The sequence below is a fragment of the Mytilus edulis genome, chromosome 12, assembly GCF_963676685.1.
Source record: "Mytilus edulis chromosome 12, xbMytEdul2.2, whole genome shotgun sequence".
Lineage (NCBI taxonomy): Eukaryota > Metazoa > Mollusca > Bivalvia > Mytilida > Mytilidae > Mytilus > Mytilus edulis.
The window spans coordinates 18,272,337-18,295,533 of record NC_092355.1 but is presented as its reverse complement, the minus strand read 5'-3'; the positions used below and the strand labels follow the sequence as shown (position 1 = coordinate 18,295,533).

At 35.6% G+C, this 23,197-nt stretch overlaps 1 pseudogene; it reads right to left on the bottom strand.

Annotated features, from left to right (window-relative positions):
* Window positions 1-4,096: 4,096 nt before the first annotated feature.
* LOC139497902 (glutathione peroxidase-like) overlaps window positions 4,097-23,197 on the bottom strand; it is a 106,043-nt pseudogene continuing 86,942 nt past the window's right edge.

The following is a 23,197-nucleotide window of genomic DNA, read 5'->3' as shown; positions in this document are numbered from 1 at the left end:
CATACTTTCTTGTAAAATATTTGAAAAATACAGAAATTTTATGCTCAATCTATCCTTGTTTATTTCACATTTTTCTATTTTTAGAATTCTATGATCTTATAATACATTACGTCTGAAGAAAAAACTGTTCACCATTTCAGTCTTTAGTGGACTCTATTTATTTAAGTTTTTTTTTTGTTCACACATCGTTATCAAAATTTTATGCGACTGTCATACAATTGAGAGGTTTACCTAGCTATAAAACCAGGTTTAATCCGCGATTTTCTACATAAGAAAATGTCTGTACAAAGTCAGGAATATGACAGTTTTTATCTATTCGTATTATGTGTCTGAGCTTATGATTTTGTCATTTGATTAGGGACTTTTTGTTTTGAATTTTCCTCAGAGTTCAGTATTAGTATTTTTGTGATTTTACTTTTTTGCATTGTGGACGATCGTTCTCCCTGTTGACTTTCATTTGATAATGTTCTTCTGTCATTCTTTTTATCTTAAATTCGTATTCATTTCATTAAACATTGGATCTCATCTCAAAGTTCTGTATAGAATCACAAACAAAAGTAATTTTACAGTTATAAAATTCAAAATTGAATAAAAGTCAACTAAAGGATGAAATAGAAATAAAAAAAATGTAACGTTGAGGTAGTTAACTAGAGGCTCTAAAGAGCCTGTGTCGCTCACCTTGGTCTTGTGCATATTAAATAATGGACACGGATAAATTCATGACATAATTGTATTTTGGTGATAGTGATGTGTTTGTAGATCTTACTTTACTGAACATTCTGGTTGCTATAATTATCTCTGTCTATAATGAACTTGGCCCAGTAATTACAGTGGAAAATATTTTCTACAAATTTACAAAAATTTATGAAAAATGTTAAAAATAAACTATAAAGGGCAATAACTCCTTAAGGGGTCAATTGACTATTTTGGTCATGTAAACTTATTTGTAGATCTTATTTTGCTGAACGTTATTGCTGTATACAGTTTATCTCTATCTATAATAATATTCAAGATAATAACAAAAAACGGCAAAATTTCCTTAAAATTACCAATTCAGGACAGTAACCTAACAACGGGTTGTCCGATCCATGTGAAAACATCAGGGCAGATAGATCTTGACCTGATAAACAATTAAACCCTGTCAGATTTTCTCTTAATGCTTCGGTTTTTGAGTTATAAGCCAAAAACTGCATTTTAACCCTATGTTCTATTATTAGCCGTGGCAGCCATTTTGGTTGATTGGCCAGGTCACGCCACACATTTTTTAAACAAATTACCCCAATGATGATTGTGGCAAAGTTTAGTTTAATTTGGAGTTTCAGAGAAGAAGATTTTTGTAAAAGATTACTAAGATTTACGAAAAAATGGTTAAAAATTGACTATAAAGGGCAATAACTCCTTCAGGGGGTCAACTGACCATTTTGGTCATGTGAATTATTTGTAAATCTTACTTTGCTGAACATTTTTGCTGTTTACAGTTTATCTCTATCTATAATAATATTCAAGATAATAACCAAAAACAGCAAAATTCCCTAAAATTACCAATTCAGGAGCAGCAACCCAACAACAGGTTGTCCGATTCATCTGAAAATTTCAGGACAGATAGATCTTGACCTGATAAACACTTTTACCGCGTCAGATTTGCTCTAAATGCTTTGGTTTTTTAGTTATAAGCCAAAAACTGCATTTTACCCCTATGTTCTATTTTTAGCCATGGCGGCCATCTTGGTTGGTTGACCGGGTCACGCCACACATTTTTTAAACTAGATATTCCAATGATGATTGTGGCCAAGTTTGGATTAATTTGGCCCAGCAGTTTCAGAGGAGAAGATTTTTGTAAAAGATTACTAAGATTTACGAAAAATGGTTAAAAATTGACTATAAAGGTCAATAACTCCTAAAGGGGTCAACTGACCATTTTGATCATGTTGACTTATTTGTAAATCTTACTTTGCTAAACATTATTTCTGTTTACAGTTTATCTCTATCTATAATAATATTCAAGATAATAGCCAAAAACAGCAAAAATTCCCTAAAATTACCAGTTCAGGGGCAGCAACCCAATAACATGTTGTCGGATTCATCTGAAAATTTGAGGGCAGATAGATCTTGACCTGATAAACAATTTTACCCATGTCAGATTTGCTCTAAATGCTTTGGTTTTTGAGTTATAAGCCAAAAACTTCATTTTACCCCTATGTTCTATTTTTAGCCATGGCGGTCATCTTGGTTGGTTGGCTGGGTCACGCCACACATTTTTTAAACTAGATACCCCAATGATGATTGTGGCCAAGTTTGGTTTAATTTGGCCCAGTTGTTTCAGAGGAGAAGATTTTTGTAAAAGTTAACGACGACGGACGACGGACGACGGACGACGACGGACGACGACGACGACGGACGACGGACGCCAAGTGATGGGAAAAGCTCACTTGGCCCTTCGGGCCAGGTGAGCTAAAAATTAAAGAGCTGAAAGATCTGAGAGGGAGAAAGTAGATAATTTTATTTATATAAAGACAAAGAAAGCAAACAAGACCAACACAGTCTATTCTGTTCTTTTGTTGCTTAGTCTTAGATGCATGATTTTTTTATTAGTTGTTAGTGGCTTTGAACTACCTGTCAGATAACTGCGAGTACTCTCAGATCTGTTCATAGTGTCTTTTTGTGTTGGGATGTATAAGTACCCGCCCACGTCCACTTGTATTTTTGTCCATCTGATGAGTTAAGCCTTTTTCAACTGATTTTTATAGTTCGTTCTTATGTTGTATTATAATACCACTATCCCAGGTTAGGGGGAGGGTTGGGATCCCGCTAACATGTTTAACCTCGTCACATTATTTATGTTTGTTCCTGTCCTAAGTCAGGAGCCTGTAATTCAGTGGTTGTCGTTTGTCTATGTGTTACATATTTATTATTTTTGGTAATTTTTTTATATAACTAAGGCCGTTAGTTTTCTCGTTTGAATTGTTTTACATTGTCATTTCGGGGCCTTTTATAGCTGACTATGCGGTGTGGGCTTTGCTCATTGTTGAAGGCCATACAGTGACCTATAGTTGTTAATTTCTGTGTCATTTTGGTCTCTTGTGGACAGTTGTCTCATTGGCAATCATACCACATCTTCTTTTTTATATATACCTGTACTGAATACACTTAGATACAAATAGTACAATAGCAGTAAGGGGGTGATCATTAGAATCTCAATGATGAGGTAGAGATACGGAAGGATATTGAAAATTAATTTATTTTTGCTGATCTTCTGAGAACTAAAAAATGAATAATCTTTTCAAAAGACAAAATGTGAAAATGAAAATTCTGAGAATGGAAACGGGGAATTTGTCTGAAACAACAACCCGACAATATAATCATACCACATCTTCTTTTTTATATACTCTTTGTGTATTCAGTCTACTATAGTCATCAAACTTGCCACAGAGATTGTAGTCAAGTGTGCTGAAAGAGGGGTTTACGGTGTTTTACCACCATTGTATAAATTTGCACTTTGCAAAACAAAACTCAGAACTTTTTTTGTTTTAAATTAGGAAATACTTGGAATGAGTAAACTTCATCCTGTCCAATACTAAAGACCTCTTTCTTACCTGTGTAAATCTTCCAAAATATTCAATAAAACACCAAATAATAAAATAATGGTGCTTTGAAACACCCAAGATATATGTCTGACCCAGATTTTTTTTACTGCAATTAAATGTAGGATTTACTTCCTCCAACTGTCAAATTCACTTGAGGGAATATTTTTTTCAAACCCTTTTTCGTTTACAACAGGTAGGACGTACTATGATGATTTGGAAGTAGTATACCTTAACACCAACATTAATCTACGGAAGCGTATTAGCGCCTGCGTTATAACGCAAACATAGGAAGAAAAATAAAAAAATAAATGTGTGGCGCTAATACGCTTCCGTATTAATCACTCTCTTTAACCTTGAATATTTTTTATTGATACACTGTTCCCAGCTCTAACTAGCTGAATTATTTATTATAGTAACACGTGTTTGAACTGAATATGTTATTTTAAATGAAGGAACTACTGATGGATGCTCTGTAGTATTCTCTTGTTTACCATAAAATTAAAAAAAAACTATTAAACTAAACTGTTGTTTTATTTATTTTATTCATTGTTTTTACAAGAACCAAATACAAAAATGATAGAATGCAAATACCATTTTATCAATTTGATTCATTCAAAATTCACCATAGAGTTCCCTCTATTTCTGGCAAATTAATCATAAACTGTAAAAATTACATCATAAAATAAGTAAGACTTAAATTTAATTTATATTAGTACGATACATGTCAATTATTTTAAACAATTATATAGTAATATTCATTGGCAATAAATGAAATTAAATATTTGTTAAAATGAATCATTAAAAAACCTTCAATGTTATTAGTATTGCGAATGCTAGTTTTGGGCACAAACCATTTTTTTTACCAGGGAAGGATATTTCATTCCTTCAACTACCACCCCACCTCACCAAATCCCAATAAATAAAACAGTAAATAAACTAATTTTGCTTATCTTTTCCCTAAATAAGAAAATGGTTTGAGCCTTAAAATATTTTGCATATAAAAAGCCATAAAGCCATAAATAAAGTCCAATTTAAGAGTCACCGCCCCGGTCCTCCACCATATAAGTTTGATTGTGATCCCTCCTCTAACAAATCTTGTATATCTTTTTCTAACGCGGATGGTACCAGACGGGTTGGGTATCTCATTACGGCTTTCCCTTCTTTATTGATAAGGAATTTTTCAAAGTTCCATCTTACATCACTGTTATGGTAAGGCTTGTAATAAATTCCTGATTTTTCTGTATAAAATATGTCATCTACTGGTGGACAGTAAGCCTAAAATATACAGACATGATTTGTATAAAGAAAGAAAAATAACAAAAATACCGAACTTCGAGAAAATTCTAAACGGAAAATCCCTTGTGTTTATTTGTTACATATTTGATTGTTTTTATAGCGATTAAGAATATGTAGAAAACTTGTGGAATTTAGTGTAGAAATAAATGTCTCAAAAAAAGCAGCGAAATCTACATAGGGTTTTTTTTCGCCTCACATTTTGTAAAGACGGATTTTATAGCTTACTATACGTTATGGTTTTTGCTCATTGTTGAAGGCCGCAATGTGACATATATTTGCTTACATCAATGTCCGTTTGTCTCTGGTCGATAGTTGTCTCATTGAAACCAATACCAGATCAAAATACAGATAAATCATGCAGACATTTAGGCATTTTTGCGCGAAATTCATTTAATTTCGCTGCGATTACAATTACTGAAATATCGTATTTTAACCGCGAAAACACAAATCATCAAACATAATGGGTTAGCCTTTATCAAGCAGAAACTACTTTTGTTCTGAGTTTCTGTTTGCTTACCGATCGTAACGGAAACTAAACTTGAACGTATTGCAAAATGTATATGGATATATATATAGGTGGCATGTTGCATAGACTAGTTCTGTCACTAGTAAACACACCCCTTTTCAGTGACAGCACGGTCTACAAACTCAATATTTGGAGCAGGATATTCTAACCCTTCTGGAGCACCTGAGATATCCCCATTTTTTTTTCGGGGTTCGTGTGACTTAGTCTTTAGTTCTCAATGTTGTGTTTTGCGTACTATTGTTTGTATGTTTGGTTTTTTTTTTCTTTTGTAGCCATGACGTTGTCAGTTTAATTTTGATTTATGAGTTTGAATGTTCCTAAAGTATCGTTCGCGCCTCTTTTACAGACAGTACATACATACAGATATCGATTTCTCTGCAGCAAAATGACCATAATATAATGGTTTACTTTTTTAAATTGTTAATTGGATGGAGAGTTGTCTCATTGGCACTCACCTATCTATAAGAAAAACAAGGTGTCTTCAACGCAGCGTGTAAAGAATTTAAAAAAAAATGTAAACAAGAAGGATTGTTTGAAAATGGACTTTTTAAAACGGTCTGAACATAAACAATTAGAAATTAATACCTTTAGATAGGTGTATAATGCATGTTCCTTTTCTCCATTGACATCAGTCTTTTGTGTCAGTGTGAAGTTTGGAACGAATCCGGAACCTGGACGAACATGTTTTAGCATGTTTAAAATTTCCGTTCCATTAGCTCCTGGTTCTTGCTGAAATAGATATTGTTAAAAATTAAAATAAACCCTAACTTTCCGCCTTCGAGTTCTATCTGTACTAAAGCCAAAAAATATATGCATGTCTGTTTCCGGTCTCCAAACAGAAAAAATAGAGTAGGCAATAATTTTATGATTGATTTTTTTAATAAAGAATATAATTTCCAGAAATGTCCGTAACATATGTTGTGATACACATGAATCACAACTACATTTTACGTTGACCTTATTTAAAAGTGAAAGAGGAAATCTATAGAACAATAAAAACAAAGTAAAAGTCGAAAAAAGACAACACTTTGACAACAACATAAAAACACAAAAATAAAACAACAAACCCCACTTCAGATATAATTTACCATATCTTGAAGATACATGGAGTCGTCATCACTTCCATCAAAGTATTCTTCTTACTTTGAGTCGTCATTATTTACATTAAAGTTACTCGTACTATGGACTGACGCGTCATCCGTTACATTTGAGGCTACTCGTAACATTGAGTTGTCACGAGTTCCATTGAAGGTTACTCGTACTATGGACTGACGCGTCATCCGTTACATTTGAGGCGACTCGTAACATTGAGTTGTCACGAGTTCTATTGAAGATTACTCGTACTATGGACTGACGCGTCATCCGTTACATTTGAGGCTACTCGTAACATTGAGTTGTCACGAGTTCTATTGAAGATTACTCGTACTATAGACTGACGCGTCATCCGTTACATTTGAGGCTACTCGTAACATTGAGTTGTCACGAGTTCTATTGAAGATTACTCGTACTATAGACTGACGCGTCATCCGTTACATTTGAGGCTACTCGTAACATTGAGTTGTCACGAGTTCCATGAAGGTTACTCGTACTATGGACTGACGCGTCATCCGTTACATTTGAGGCTACTCGTAACATTGAGTTGTCACGAGTTCCATTGAAGATTACTCGTACTATGGACTGACGCGTCATCCGTTACATTTGAGGCTACTCGTAACATTGAGTTGTCACGATTTCCATTGAAGATTACTCGTACTATGGACTGACGCGTCATCCGTTACGTTTGATGCTACTCGTAACATTGAGTTGTCACGATTTCCATTGAAGATTACTCGTACTATGAACTGACGCGTCATCCGTTACGTTTGATGCTACTCGTAACATTGAGTTGTCACGAGTTCCATTGAAGATTACTCGTACTATGGACTGACGCGTCATCCGTTACATTTGAGGCTACTCGTAACATTGAGTTGTCACGAGATCCATTGAAGGTTACTCGTACTATGGACTGACGCGTCATCCGTTACATTTGAGGCTACTCGTAACATTGAGTTGTCACGAGTTCCATTGAAGATTACTCGTACTATGGACTGACGCGTCATCCGTTACATTTGAGGCTACTCGTAACATTGAGTTGTCACGATTTCCATTGAAGATTACTCGTACTATGGACTGACGCGTCATCCGTTACATTTGAGGCTACTCGTAACATTGAGTTGTCACGAGTTCCATTGAAGATTACTCGTACTATGGACTGACGCGTCATCCGTTACATTTGAGGCTACTCGTAACATTGAGTTGTCAAGATTTCCATTGAAGATTACTCGTACTATGGACTGACGCGTCATCCGTTACATTTGAGGCTACTCGTAACATTGAGTTGTCAAGAGTTCCATTGAAGGTTACTCGTACTATGGACTGACGCGTCATCCGTTACATTTGATGCTACTCGTAACATTGAGTTGTCACGATTTCCATTGAAGATTACTCGTACTATGGACTGACGCGTCATCCGTTACATTTGAGGCTACTCGTAACATTGAGTTGTCACGAGTTCCATTGAAGATTACTCGTACTATGGACTGACGCGTCATCCGTTACATTTGAGGCTACTCGTAACATTGAGTTGTCACGAGTTCCATTGAAGGTTACTCGTACTATGGACTGACGCGTCATCCGTTACATTTGAGGCTACTCGTAACATTGAGTTGTCACGAGTTCAATTGAAGGTTACGAGTACTATGGACTGACGCGTCATCTGTTACATTTGAGGCTACTCGTAACATTGAGTTGTCACGAGTTCCATTGAAGGTTACTCGTACTATGGACTGACGCGTCATCCGTTACATTTGAGGCTACTCGTAACATTGAGTTGTCACGAGTTCCATTGAAGGTTACTCGTATTATGGACTGACGCGTCATCCGTTACATTTGAGGCTACTCGTAACATTGAGTTGTCTCGAGTTCCATTCAAGATTACTCGTACTATGCACTGACGCGTCATCCGTTACATTTGAGGCTACTCGTAACATTGAGTTGTCACGAGTTCCATTGAAGGTTACTCGTACTATGGACTGACGCGTCATCCGATACGTTTGAGGCTACTCGTATCATTGAGTTGTCACGAGTTCCATTGAAGATTACTCGTACTATGGACTGACGCGTCATCCGTTACGTTTGATGCTACTCGTAACATTGAGTTGTCACGAGTTCCATTGAAGATTACTCGTACTATGGACTGACGCGTCATCCGTTACATTTGAGGCTACTCGTAACATTTAGTTGTCACGAGTTCCATTAAAAAATAATCGTACTATGGACTGACGCGTCATCCGTTACATTTGAGGCTACTCGTAACATTGAGTTGTCACGAGTTCCATTGAAGGTTACTCGTACTATGGACTGACGCGTCATCCGTTACATTTGAGGCTACTCGTAGCATTGAGTTGTCACGAGTTCCATTGAAGATTACTCGTACTATGGACTGACGCGTCATCCGTTACATTTGAGGCTACTCGTAACATTGAGTTGTGACGAGTTCTATTGAAGGTTACTCGTACTATGGACTGACGCGTCATCCGTTACGTTTGATGCTACTCGTAACATTGAGTTATCACGAGTTCAATTGAAGGTTACGAGTACTATGGACTGACGCGTCATCTGTTACATTTGAGGCTACTCGTAACATTGAGTTGTCACGAGATCCATTGAAGGTTACTCGTACTATGGACCGACGCGTCATCCGTTACATTTGAGGCGACTCGTAACATTGAGTTGTCACGAGTTCCATTGAAGATTACTCGTACTATGGACTGACGCGTCATCCGTTAGATTTGAGGCTACTCGTAACATTGAGTTGTCGCGAGTTCCATTGAAGATTACTTATACTATGGACTGACGCGTCATCCGTTACATTTGAGGCTACTCGTAACATTGAGTTGTCAGGAGTTCCATTGAAGATCACTCGTACTATGGACTGACGCGTCATCCGTTACATTTGAGGTTACTCGTAACATTGAGTTGTCACGAGTTCCATTGTAGATTACTCGTACTATGGACTGACGCGTCATCTGTTACATTTGAGGCTACTCGTAACATTGAGTTGTCACGAGTTCCATTGAAGATTACTCGTACTATGGACTGACGCGTCATCCGTTACATTTGAGGCTACTCGTAACATTGAGTTGTCACGAGTTCCATTGAAGATTACTCGTACTATGGACTGACGCGTCATCTGTTACATTTGAGGCTACTCGTAACATTGAGTTGTCACGAGTTCCATTGAAGATTACTCGTACTATGGACTGACGCGTCATCCGTTACATTTGAGGCTACTCGTAACATTGAGTTGTCACGAGTTCCATTGAAGGTTACTCGTACTATGGACTGACGCGTCATCCGTTACATTTGAGGCTACTCGTAACATTGAGTTGTCACGAGTTCCATTGAAGATTACTCGTACTATGGACTGACGCGTCATCCGTTACATTTGAGGCTACTCGTAACATTGAGTTGTCGCGAGTTCCATTGAAGATTACTCGTACTATGGACTGACGCGTCATCCGTTACACTTGAGGCTACTCGTAACATTGAGTTGTCAAGAGTTCCATTGAAGATTACTCGTACTATGGACTGACGCGTCATCCATTACATTTGAGGCTACTCGTAACATTGAGTTGTCAGGAGTTCCATTGAAGATTACTCGTACTATGGACTGACGCGTCATCCGTTACATTTGAGGTTACTCGTAACATTGAGTTGTCACGATTTCCATTGAAGATTACTCGTACTATGGACTGACGCGTCATCCGTTATGTTTGAGGCTACTCGTAACATTGAGTTGTCACGAGTTCCATTGAAGATTACTCGTACTATGGACTGACGCGTCATCCGTTACGTTTGATGCTACTCGTAACATTGAGTTGTCACGAGTTTCATTGAAGGTTACTCATACTATGGACTGACGCGTCATCTGTTAAATTTATGATTACTCGTAACATTGAGTCGTCATCAACTACAATCTTAGTTTTGTGCTAATATTGACCAAGTAAAATTTGCTCGAGTGACTCTAACACAACTACCACAAATACGTACCTTTCCAAACAGGTTACATGGAACCCCGACGACATGGAAGTTTTTATAAGTATCTTGAAGTGCATTCAACCCATAGTACTGGGGAGTGGCGCCTCAAAAGCTGGCCACATTCACCAACAAGAGAACCTACAAGTAAAGTGTAGATATGTAGATTGGTTTAGAAAGTCCGCTACTTCCAGTGACAAATAGCTCATGCATATTCAACAAAGAAAATCGATTGTTAAATAATTTAATTGATTAGGAATACTATGCGATAATTATATATAAGTATAATATCAAAATAAAACTAGTATGACAAAAAAGTATTGATTAATACATTTTGTGTATTTGTCTTAAATATGACACGGATATTCAGGACGATAACACATAGCCGAAAGTTATGCAAAATCGGTCTACAAAGATGAATGACGGAAAATTGGGACTGTCACTGCAAAATGAGGGTACAAGAATAAGGGCAGAGACATTTGCCACCCGGTCATGAAATACCCATCAAAGAGTCAAAAATTGTACGATTAAATGCGTGGCATTCGTATCGCTCGGTACATCGACTATAATGTTCATTATTCCCTATTCGTAATATTTAAGCAACCCGTTATTCTCTGTTCTTCATTATTTTTGCCTATTTTTCTCTATTCTTTATTATGTTTGCCTATTTTTCTCTATTTTTTTTTTTTTTTTTTTTTTGCCTATTTCTCTATATCATTTAATTCTGCACGTGTTGCCAATTATTTTTTTTTAAGCAAACCCCATTCAGTCCCTCGTGTATGGATGAAACAATAAAAATTTAAAACATTTTAACAAAAAAAAAATAGGAATTAAAAAATAATAATAAACAATGAACATAACTAAATACGTCTAAAAGATTTACGTGATCTGGTTATTGTTTTTTTTAAATTTTATTTCAAATGATTCCGTTAAAAAATACTACCTCATTTAAAATTACACCTCTCGTGCAAATAGAAAAGATTATTTTATTAATTGAAATTCACAAATGCCTTTGATTGGCGTAATATCACACTTTATATGAAACACGTGCACCTTATCAACTGCGTAAAACATGCGTAAATGTGACGAATCAGCATAATTATTTTATCTAATCATTTACATAATAAATATGCCACTGGTAATGTGGTGTTGAAATTAATCATTATGTTAAGACGTTCATAAACTGGTGAAGTAAATTAAATTTTCACGCAAGGAAAAATCACGATTAAATATTACGTAAAGATACAACTGATTGTGAGGGTATTTTAACTGATGATAACAGAGTTCTTAATTGTCACCCGTGTTGCACATAAATTTATCTATTCAAGGTTCAGGAGCATATTAAACTGGAGAAAAAAAACTGTTTTGTTTGTTCAATAAGACTTATTATTACTATATGTAGAGAAACAAAGGCTTCAGAGCAAATTCAATATGATAACTTTATAATTTCTAAGGGGCATAACTCGTAAAAATGATTGATCAGAACTTATTTTCGAAAGTGTCAAAGACCTTGCTGATATAAACCTATGATATAAATTTAACAGTAATTTTGCTGATATAAAGCGATAAGTTAAGTTTGGGAAAATTAAGGCAAGATTGTACAAGGAGAGCGCTAACAATAAAATTCCATACAATCAATGTCTCCAAGGGGCATAACTCTTTCAGGAAGAAGATCAGATACGGATCCGGCATTTTGAAAGGGAGGGGCAAACTAGGCAACATTTTCAGTGGAACATGTAAAACGTCAATGCATTAAACATACAGGTAGACCCATACAAAAGGGGAAGAACTAGACAATGTATGGAGTGGGAAATACGCCGGAAAGTATATGCATTAACTCAAGAAGCTCCATATGAGGGAACTTGCCCCTGTCCCTCATAAATCCGCCTATTAAGATGCTTTTAAAAATACCAAGACTATACTGGTAGATGATACTTTTACACTAAAATTTCATATACAAATCCAGTTTGTTAAACGTCCTCGTAACTTACGCCGATGAGGGATTTTTTTTAACGACCTTGACTACATATATGATTTCTTGCACGGTCGCACTTTCTCATAACGTTCAGAAAGAATAAATCTTTGTCAACGACTACAGACCGACTTTTTCTGGATATTTGGATTGATTTATTGAATTTTAGTTGTTAAACGCTCTGAGGTTAAACGTCCGGTGGCAAATATTTCATGCATGTTCAGGACAAAAACAAGTTTACAATACAGAATGTTTTGAGAACGTGCAAAACAGTGATGTTCGATTTTTGAACTTCCTTTTGTTTAAACGGCAAACGCTGCAAATAAATATTTGCATAACCAACAGCAATTAATCTTTGCCCTATTCTATTTTCTTTCTGTATAAAGTTAAGTATTTATCACGTTTCTGTGACATTTGAACAAACCCAATATTGACTGTCGGCATAGTTTACAGGGATGATTCATCATTTGATGTCGAAACATGTAAACGCAGAATTGTACTTTTAAAAATGTATAAATATTTTGTACGTGTGCGTATAGGTAACAGGGCGTATTTTGGATTTTCAAAGCTGTGTTTTTTCATAAAATTGAAGAATAAAGATTTAGTTATAAATGATTGATTGATTGTTGGTTGCTTTACGTCCAGTGGCAAATATTCCATGTTCAGGACGAGAACAAGTTAACAATAAATACAATAGGTAGGTCTGGTAATAGAGGCCATTTGGGATGATGATCGGGGACATTTTGGTGAGCTGAAAACTTGTACATCTCGTATACAGCCAAACGGACGCCCCCTTTTGCAAGAGTTTTACCGCCGGTCGGAAGAAGACCAAGTGACCATATTTTTTTTCCCAAGTCACAAGACTATTTCATTTGGATGTACTGTAAAACAACAATTATTTGAAGCGTCCTTGGTTATCGTGGATGCAATGTTCTTTGACATATAAGTCAATCTTTATCAACTTTGTAACTAATGAACAACTGCGGTCTCAGACAAAATTTGCCCACGGGATTTTCACAGGATCTCATGTGAATTTCATCTCGAACGAGCTTATGTATACGTGAAAATCATGTGAATACTTTCACGTAATCGTGAATTTAGGAAAAAATTTCATGTGGCAGTCTGTAATAGAATTGGTTGTTGCTATAGTAACAGAGTGAATGCGTTTTAAGAAAAGTGAACACGTTGTTAACACACAAATTCAAAGTATGTCCGCCCGGCTTTTAAAAAAGAGATTTTTTTTCTAATTATTTGTTGTGCGTATGAATTAGGAACAATGTGACACGAAGCGTACGAAGTTGAACACAAATGTGAGTTTGTTTTGCTTACCAGCGCGATCGTTATACGTATAGTAAAGATCACAAATTAAAGTTGAAATTTGTGTGTGCGTATGTATACAAGGTTAATTTACGATACTTTACATTACTCCACCCTCTTTCCTCTAATAAAAAGGATAAAAAAACTTGAAAGATAACAATTGCTCCCCTCAAAAGGTTCATTTAATTTTGGATAAAAAAAAAAGGGTTATCTCCTTCCTAATTCTCATGATCGTACCCCTCTCCCACTCTTTTTTTCCCTAAACATCGAATCCTAGATCCGATTTTCTAGTTGCCACCACAGGTCTTGCGTGTATTTTGTTTCCAAACTGTTATTTGTGTTATATTAAGAAAGTTTGATAGGTACTGGATAGCCAGGTATACAATGTACATACTGCAGTAATTTGTGAAAGTTTGTTTACATGTTATTTATTACTGTAAATTGAAATATGTATATATACATAGATCAGCTGTTTTAGATGAAAGGAAATGCAATATACACATTGGCAGACTTTCAATGTTTTATTTCCCAATCATCAAGGTCGATTAATTATATAAAAGTATAGCTTATCTTTCGTATAATCACTGAAATACCAGATTCGCAAATGTATAAACATTCTTTAGCATTTTTTTTCTCTGCACTTATATTAGTGGAAGGATAATACATGGACACATTTTAAAAGGCAAATATTAAAGGGTTTATAATGACCTGCAGCGTAAAAAATAAGATGCATACCCTTACAATGACATATCCATGATTCGCAAATATATTAACATGCTTAAGCATTTTTATCTGCACTTATACTCAGGTGGAATGAATTTAGAAAATAAATAAAAACGAAATTTAAAGCAAATATTTCAAATTAATGTCAATAACCTGTAGCGTAAAACTTAAAATGCATAAACATATCCACTCGTTTCTCTGCATTTATATTGGTGGAATGATAAGACGTTAAAACATTTGAATTTTTTTAAAATCGAAATCTAAGCTTATATTTCCTGTGAATGACCTGCAGAGTAAAACATAAGATGCATACACGTATCCATGTCCATAGACTAGGCCAGTCGTTTCTAAAATTCACGTGCAGTAAAGAGGGTCTGGTTTTTTTTTTATTTGAATTTTATACTTTATTATAGTATTTACTTTGACCAATATCCTTTATTCTTTATATTTCAGCACTGCATTATTCCTTATTCCCTTTTAGCTTATTTTTCACTTTTTTTATCCCTCCCTTTTCCCCCTAAATTATTCATGTTTGTTCTAAACCTTTTACTAATTATTCTCTATTATGTAACCCTACGAGACCCTCTTATACATAATTCATGATAAATGCAAGACTGTGCAATAAATGGTCGAAGTGTGCATCCTGCATGATATGCTACTCTCGTATATAAATTTGAACGGAATTTAAAGGACAAATTTTAAACTGATACATAATTTGAAATTTAATAATTAATTGAAATATTATTAAAAGATATAAGAATTAATACACAATGATTCAAAGCGGAACCAAAACAGATGACAAAAACGACATAAGACATTCAAAAGTAAAAATTATAAATGATTTTCTTTTTTTTTAAATTCATAATTATGCATGTTTTATCAAATACTTTGACCAGGAGCGGATCCAGCCATTTTAAAAAGGGGGTTCCCAACCCAGGACAAAGGGGGGTTCCAACTATATGTCCCCATTCAGATGCATTGATCGGACATAAAAGGGGGGTTCCAACCCCGGACCCCCCCCCCCCCCCCGACCCCCACCCCCTGGATCCGCCAATGTTGACCTTCTTCAACAAAGGGAGTAGAGGGAACACACCCAATTTTGATAAAAATAAATAGCCTTTTTCTGGCACAAAATCACCCATTGTTTTCGCGTGGCTCCTCTTGTCGGTACATCTTTTACAAGTACGTCCCCTTTAAAAATTACTGGAAACGCCCCTAACTTTTATAAAATAAAAAGTATGTACACAATGCAATAAAATAAATAATATTTAAGAATATGATTCAGATGATTTTCTCAATATTATTTTCTAAATTCGTAATATTTGTATTAGGCTTTAGAAATTTCCAATTTGCAAAATAGGAAATATGACAAGTCTATGGAAGAAACATTCTGACTTAAAGACTGGAAAATGACCAAAAAAAAAAACTCTTGGATAGGCCATGCCGGCTTGGACTAAAAACGTAGGGTGTGTAGGGTAACTGGAACCACATATATTTTTATTTCTCGTATATACACTAGTTACTTACCTTACCACGATACTGGGAGAAATCTATGGTTTTCTCACCATGAATATCCGGCATAGAAAAATTATATACAGAGTGAAGATTGTCATCGTGATGGTAACACGCTACCTGCCTTGATGACACATTTTGTCCGCAGACTGACCACAGCGTAGCCAAAACAATGGTCACTATATCCACAAAAATCCCCATCCCGACTAAAGAAAATTGTTACATACTACTAACAGACACAACAGCTAGGTGTGATATAACTGATGCAGATTTTGTTTTATGTAAGGATGTCAAGGGCAGATAATCTCGTGTAATGTATACTATTCTCTCTTAAGTACAAATGGACGTAATTTGAAAGCTATCTGGTACACTCTCGAAAGAAAACAATTCAAAGGGCATTGTTTTAAAATAGATAGGAAAAATAACTTTTCAGATGTTAAACAAAATATAATCTGAATTGTTCTAATCAACTATCATATGTTTAATTTATACGAAACCCCATGTCCGTAGAAAGGCCAATAAGATTATCCCACTGTTAACTAAAACTAATATCTTATACAGGTTACGAATCATGTCTTTTATGAACTGCATGGTATATGCATCAATACAAACATATTGTATTAACATTCTGCAAAAGTTTGGCTGGCAGCTCTATTCAATTGGTATCATGCCCGGCCTTTTTTTTATTTGGCCTTTATTTTTGGATATTAAATAGTTTGGATGGCCGGTGTCCTATATGTATTTATAGTCATTTTTCCCAAATGCAATTTTTTCCGGTGGGAAGAACTGGATCGATTCAGTTCTTCTTTCCCTCAGGAAAAAAATTGCTAGTCTAACCCCCTTTTAGCGTGACGGAAGGAGGGCAGGATCAGGCTTATTCTTCTCCGATAGTAACACGAAAAGATTATTTCCACACTTACAGTTGAGAATTAATTATCCATTATAAAAGTAACCTCTTAATATAGTTAAGCGTTACCAAACATTCATCGTGGACACATAAACAGACCAGTGAACATATTGACTGACACGTGGACACATACACAGATTGGTAGATGTATCTATACAGGCTGCATGTGGTCGTGTGAACAGGTCGGCTAGATAAATCTAAAGACATGTCGACATACTATAGTTGACACATAGCTTGACCGATAGGTGCACATATTGATTGACTGGTGGACATGTAAATGGATTAACAGACACGTAGATAAACTGGTGAACATTTGGAGACTTTCAAAGACACACAGACTGTCGGACAGACGTTTAGGCATGTCAACATACTTGCTAGTATATACACAATCTGGTGGAGATGTAAACGGATTTGTGGACATATACACACATTGGTAGATATGTAGACTATATTGGGCCTTAATTCAGACAAAGTAATTGACATTTATCAATGGACAATTTGTGGGGCTCTTTATAGCTTGCCACGGGTCCCTGTTGAAGACCGTAATTTGATCTATAATGGGTTACTTTTATAAATTGCGACTTGGATGGAGAGTTGTCTCATTGGCACTCATACCACATTTCCTATATCTATTGAGACAGACGAGTACCCATGCAGAAGTGTACTCATAGTTGAGGATATTTGTTAAATCACCATACCTTCTGGCCATCACATACTATCGGACACGAACGGTTTATGGATATGTATTAAATCACCATACTTTCTGGCATGCACATGCTATCGGACACAGACGGTTTGTGGATATGCATTAAATCACCATACTTTCTGACATGCACATGCTATCGGACACAAACGGTTTGTGGATATGTGTTAAATCACCATACTTTCTGGCATGCACATGCTATCGGACACAAACGGTTCGTGGATATGTGTTAAATCACCATACTTTCTGACATGCACATGCTATCGGACACAAACGGTTCGTGCATATGTGTTAAATCACCATACTTTCTGACATGCACATGCTATCGGACACAAACGGTTTGTGGATATTTGTTAAATCACCATACTTTCTGGCATGCAAATGCTATCGGACACAGACGGTTTGTGGATATGTGTTAAATCACCATACTTTCTGGCATGCATATGCTATCGGACACAGACGGTTTGTGGATATGTGTTGAATCACCATACTTTCTGGCATGCACATGCTATCGGACACAGACGGTTTGTGGATATGTGTTAAATCACCATACTTTCTGACATGCACATGCTATCGGACACAAACGGTTTGTGGATATGTGTTAAATCACCATTCTTTCTGGCATGCACATGCTATCAGACACAAACGGTTTGTGGATATGTGTTAAATCACCATTCTTTCTGGCATGCACATGCTATCGGACACAGACGGTTTGTGGATATGTATTAAATCACCATTCTTTCTGGCATGCACATGCTATCGGACACAGACGGTTTGTGGATATGTATTAAATCACCATTCTTTCTGACATGCACATGCTATAGGACACAGACGGTTTGTGGATATGTGTTAAATCACCATACTTTCTGACATGCACATGCTATCGGACACAGACGGTTTGTGGATATGTTTTAAATCACCATTCTTTCTGGCATGCACATGCTATCGGACACAGACGGTTTGTGGATATGTGTTAAATCACCATACTTTCTGACATGCACATGCTATCGGACACAAACGGTTTGTGGATATGTGTTAAATCACCATACTTTCTGGCATGCACATGCTATCGGACACAGCCGGATGCCTAAACTTATAGTTAAATGTTTAATGTACCCTGGCTTATATAATGCCGTTAGTTTTCTCGTTTAAACTGTTTTACATTTGTCATTTCGGGGCCTTTTAAAGCTGACTATGCAGTATGGGCTTTGCTTATTGTTAAAGGCCGTACGGTGGCCTATAGTTGTTAATTTCTGTGTAATTTTGGTCTCTTGTGGAGAGTTGTCTCATTGGCAATCATACCACATCTTCTTTTTTTTTTATATATATATATTAACTCCTTTCAATAAGTTTCATACCGGTCGCTGTACATTTTTCGGCATGTTAAATATATGAATGGATGGATATTTTCTGGCTAGTATATTATCAATGGCTGGCAATAGAATTAAACATATATATATATATGAGTCTGAAAGATTGTGTAACAATACCGATAAATAGATGGAAAACAAAACACTAAAAAGTGTTGAATATCATTGCACAAAGATGGAAAAACTGAACAGATGATATAAATTATACAATAATTGCAAATATTTCGGCTCAACAAATGGCCTTCTTCGGTGACAAAAGTTTTAACAATAATGAGATATAATGTATAAGGTGTAAACATAGATCACTAATAATACAGGTAAGTTTTTTGTCGATTGATTTTAATCCAAAATCCTGAATATAATAATATTAACACTAGACTGCAATGATATTCAACACTTTTTAGTGTTTTGTTTTCCATCTATTTATCGGTATTGTTACACAATCTTTCAGACTCATATAATTTTTCTTGTTTGTGTAGTATTGTCAATTTTGATGATCCAATACCTATTAAGTTTACTGGTTGGTAGATTCTTATAGACTCTATATATATATATATATATATATATAACAAGTCAAAAAGGGTACAACATCACCATTAAATAACTATAAAATATACAAATATTAGATATTTCGGATAACAGATATCCTTCTTCGGTAATTGCACAATGACAAATGAATCATGTCAATTCAAATTGAGACTCTATCAAAATCTTGATTTATACAATTTAAGCGAACGCTGGAACAATTTTAAAATTTCCAAACACACCGCAAAGACTACAGAAATATGCCAAAAATAAAAATAGTTATTTACGATGTGAAATGGCACAACTCTAGATTTCCAAAGGTTGTGACAGTTGAGATGTTATAACTGCATTTAGGGCAGTCCTCAAACAAAAAAATCAAAAATGTCCTAACCGATCCAGGATGGTATAAATTAGACAACGGTAGGGCAATTACAACAGAAACTACATATTTAAGCCTCCCAAACGAATATCAGTCTAATAATGATTGAAAAAATAAGTTTTGTATAATGAGGTAAAATAATTGAACGTGGCAACGTACTTATACATCATCCCGAATCAATGAAAACCTGTAATTAAACTGTTATTTTAAAAATAATTTCGAACTGTAAAGCCAGTACTAAATCCGGCGTTGTTTGAAACAGAGAGTCACAGGAAAATGAGGGACTCGTTCTATGTTTTTTCATTTATACCCTCTGGGGAGACTGTCCGTAACTTTCTTATCCAAAATCTTTCCCGAGCGACTCTGTCGACCTTCGACCAACCCTCGTTGTGGTCTATGATCGTGATGGTAAGGTTTTTGAGATCAGCTTGTGTGTGTCCAGGTGATCTCAAATGACGACTTACGGGTAGGTCGGGCTTGCAAGTGTAGTCACTTCGATGACCATTCATGCGTTTGTTAAATGGCTGCTCTGTCTCGCCAACATACTGCATGCCACAACGACATTGAAGGAGGTATACAACATTCTGGGTTTTGCAAGTTACATTGCAATATATAGTGTACACAGACCCAGTCGAGTGGCAAGTGAATGTTTGAGTATTCAGTATTTGTTGACAAGTCAGGCAACGTCTGTTACCACATGACTTGCACCATCCTGCAATTGAACAGCTTTTATTTGAGGAGACGTCAGCTCTAACAAATAAGTCTTTCAGACTTGCTGGTCTCCGAAAAGCTAAGACAGGAGGATTGGGAAAGATCTTGGATAATTTAGGGTGTTTGGCAATAGTTTGCCAATTGGCACGGATCAAACGTGAAAGGTTATTAAAGGCTGGATTGTATGTAAGAACAAACGGGACTATTTTGCTGCGCCTCTTCCGTTTGTACTGTAAGAGGTCATTGCGGCTGTTATTGTTAGCGCGCGCAAACCCCTTATCTATGTCCAATTTCTTATAACCTCGTTTGGACATAGATAAGGGGTTTGCGCGCGCTAACAATAACAGCCGCAATGACCTCTTACAGTACAAACGGAAGAGGCGCAGCAAAATAGTCCCGTTTGTTCTTACATACAATCCAGCCTTTAATAACCTTTCACGTTTGATCCGTGCCAATTGGCAAACTATTGCCAAACACCCTAAATTATCCAAGATCTTTCCCAATCCTCCTGTCTTAGCTTTTCGGAGACCAGCAAGTCTGAAAGACTTATTTGTTAGAGCTGACGTCTCCTCAAATAAAAGCTGTTCAATTGCAGGATGGTGCAAGTCATGTGGTAACAGACGTTGCCTGACTTGTCAACAAATACTGAATACTCAAACATTCACTTGCCACTCGACTGGGTCTGTGTACACTATATATTGCAATGTAACTTGCAAAACCCAGAATGTTGTATACCTCCTTCAATGTCGTTGTGGCATGCAGTATGTTGGCGAGACAGAGCAGCCATTTAACAAACGCATGAATGGTCATCGAAGTGACTACACTTGCAAGCCCGACCTACCCGTAAGTCGTCATTTGAGATCACCTGGACACACACAAGCTGATCTCAAAAACCTTACCATCACGATCATAGACCACAACGAGGGTTGGTCGAAGGTCGACAGAGTCGCTCGGGAAAGATTTTGGATAAGAAAGTTACGGACAGTCTCCCCAGAGGGTATAAATGAAAAAACATAGAACGAGTCCCTCATTTTCCTGTGACTCTCTGTTTCAAACAACGCCGGATTTAGTACTGGCTTTACAGTTCGAAATTATTTTTAAAATAACAGTTTAAATTACAGGTTTTCATTGATTCGGGATGATGTATAAGTACGTTGCCACGTTCAATTATTTTACCTCATTATACAAAACTTATTTTTTCAATCATTATTAGACTGATATTCGTTTGGGAGGCTTAAATATGTAGTTTCTGTTGTAATTGCCCTACCGTTGTCTAATTTATACCATCCTGGATCGGTTAGGACATTTTTGATTTTTTTGTTTGAGGACTGCCCTAAATGCAGTTATAACATCTCAACTGTCACAACCTTTGGAAATCTAGAGTTGTGCCATTTCACATCGTAAATAACTATTTTTATTTTTGGCATATTTCTGTAGTCTTTGCGGTGTGTTTGGAAATTTTAAAATTATTCCAGCGTTCGCTTAAATTGTATAAATCAAGATTTTGATAGAGTCTCAATTTGAATTGACATGATTCATTTGTCATTGTGCAATTACCGAAGAAGGATATCTGTTATCCGAAATATCTAATATTTGTATATTTTATAGTTATTTAATGGTGATGTTGTACCCTTTTTGACTTGTTATATATTATATTTTGTAGTGTACAGAATCATATTACATGATCCATCGCCCTGTAAGATTGATCGTTGACTATTTATTCAGTCATTTTATATATATATATATATATATATATATATATATATGTATATCAATAGTTCATAATATCTTAATGAATATTAAATAAATTTATTCCTGCATTGAAAGTGTTAATCTCCAAATTTTACAGTAGTATTTTATCATCCACAGTTACAGATTATACAAGTCATACTAATGAGTCGAATTTTTGACAGAATCAATACAAAATCAGATAAGATACATTGTATTACCAAATGAGGGTTCATAAGGGGCATATGAATAGGGATATTTATTAGAAATGCAAACTGAACTCCTGTAACACAGAACTATAGTTATCCTTGGTTTTATTATATCCATTCATTATTATTATAAGATCTGGTTTACTCAAAAAAAGTTTAATAACTTATGCCACAGATGATTCTTCCGGAGTTATTGTTCTTGAGATGAATCATTTTAGGGGATTTTCTATAATATAAAAAAGAAGATGTGGTATGATTGCCAATGAGACAACTATCCACAAAAGACCAAAATGACATAGACATTAACAACTGTCAAGTTATTTTCTTTAATTTTCTCCGCCTCTTTAACGTCAATTATTTTCAAACACTGTTATTTTCGTAAATAATAAACAGATAAAATAAAAATTGTGTATATCTGGCATGCATGTTATTGAAAGAAAGTGTATCCAGATGTCTTATTTTAAATCACCAGATTTGTTTTATCCCTTTATCAAATTATCTAGGTTGTCGTTTTAATCATCATCGCATATAATTAATTAAAAATTTCGCAGAAGCCGATAGAAAAATTATGAAAATGATTATGATATCTTTCACGAATTGTTAAAGAGATAAATACTATAATACAGTTTTGATAAATTGAGGCTATTTCTATATTATGA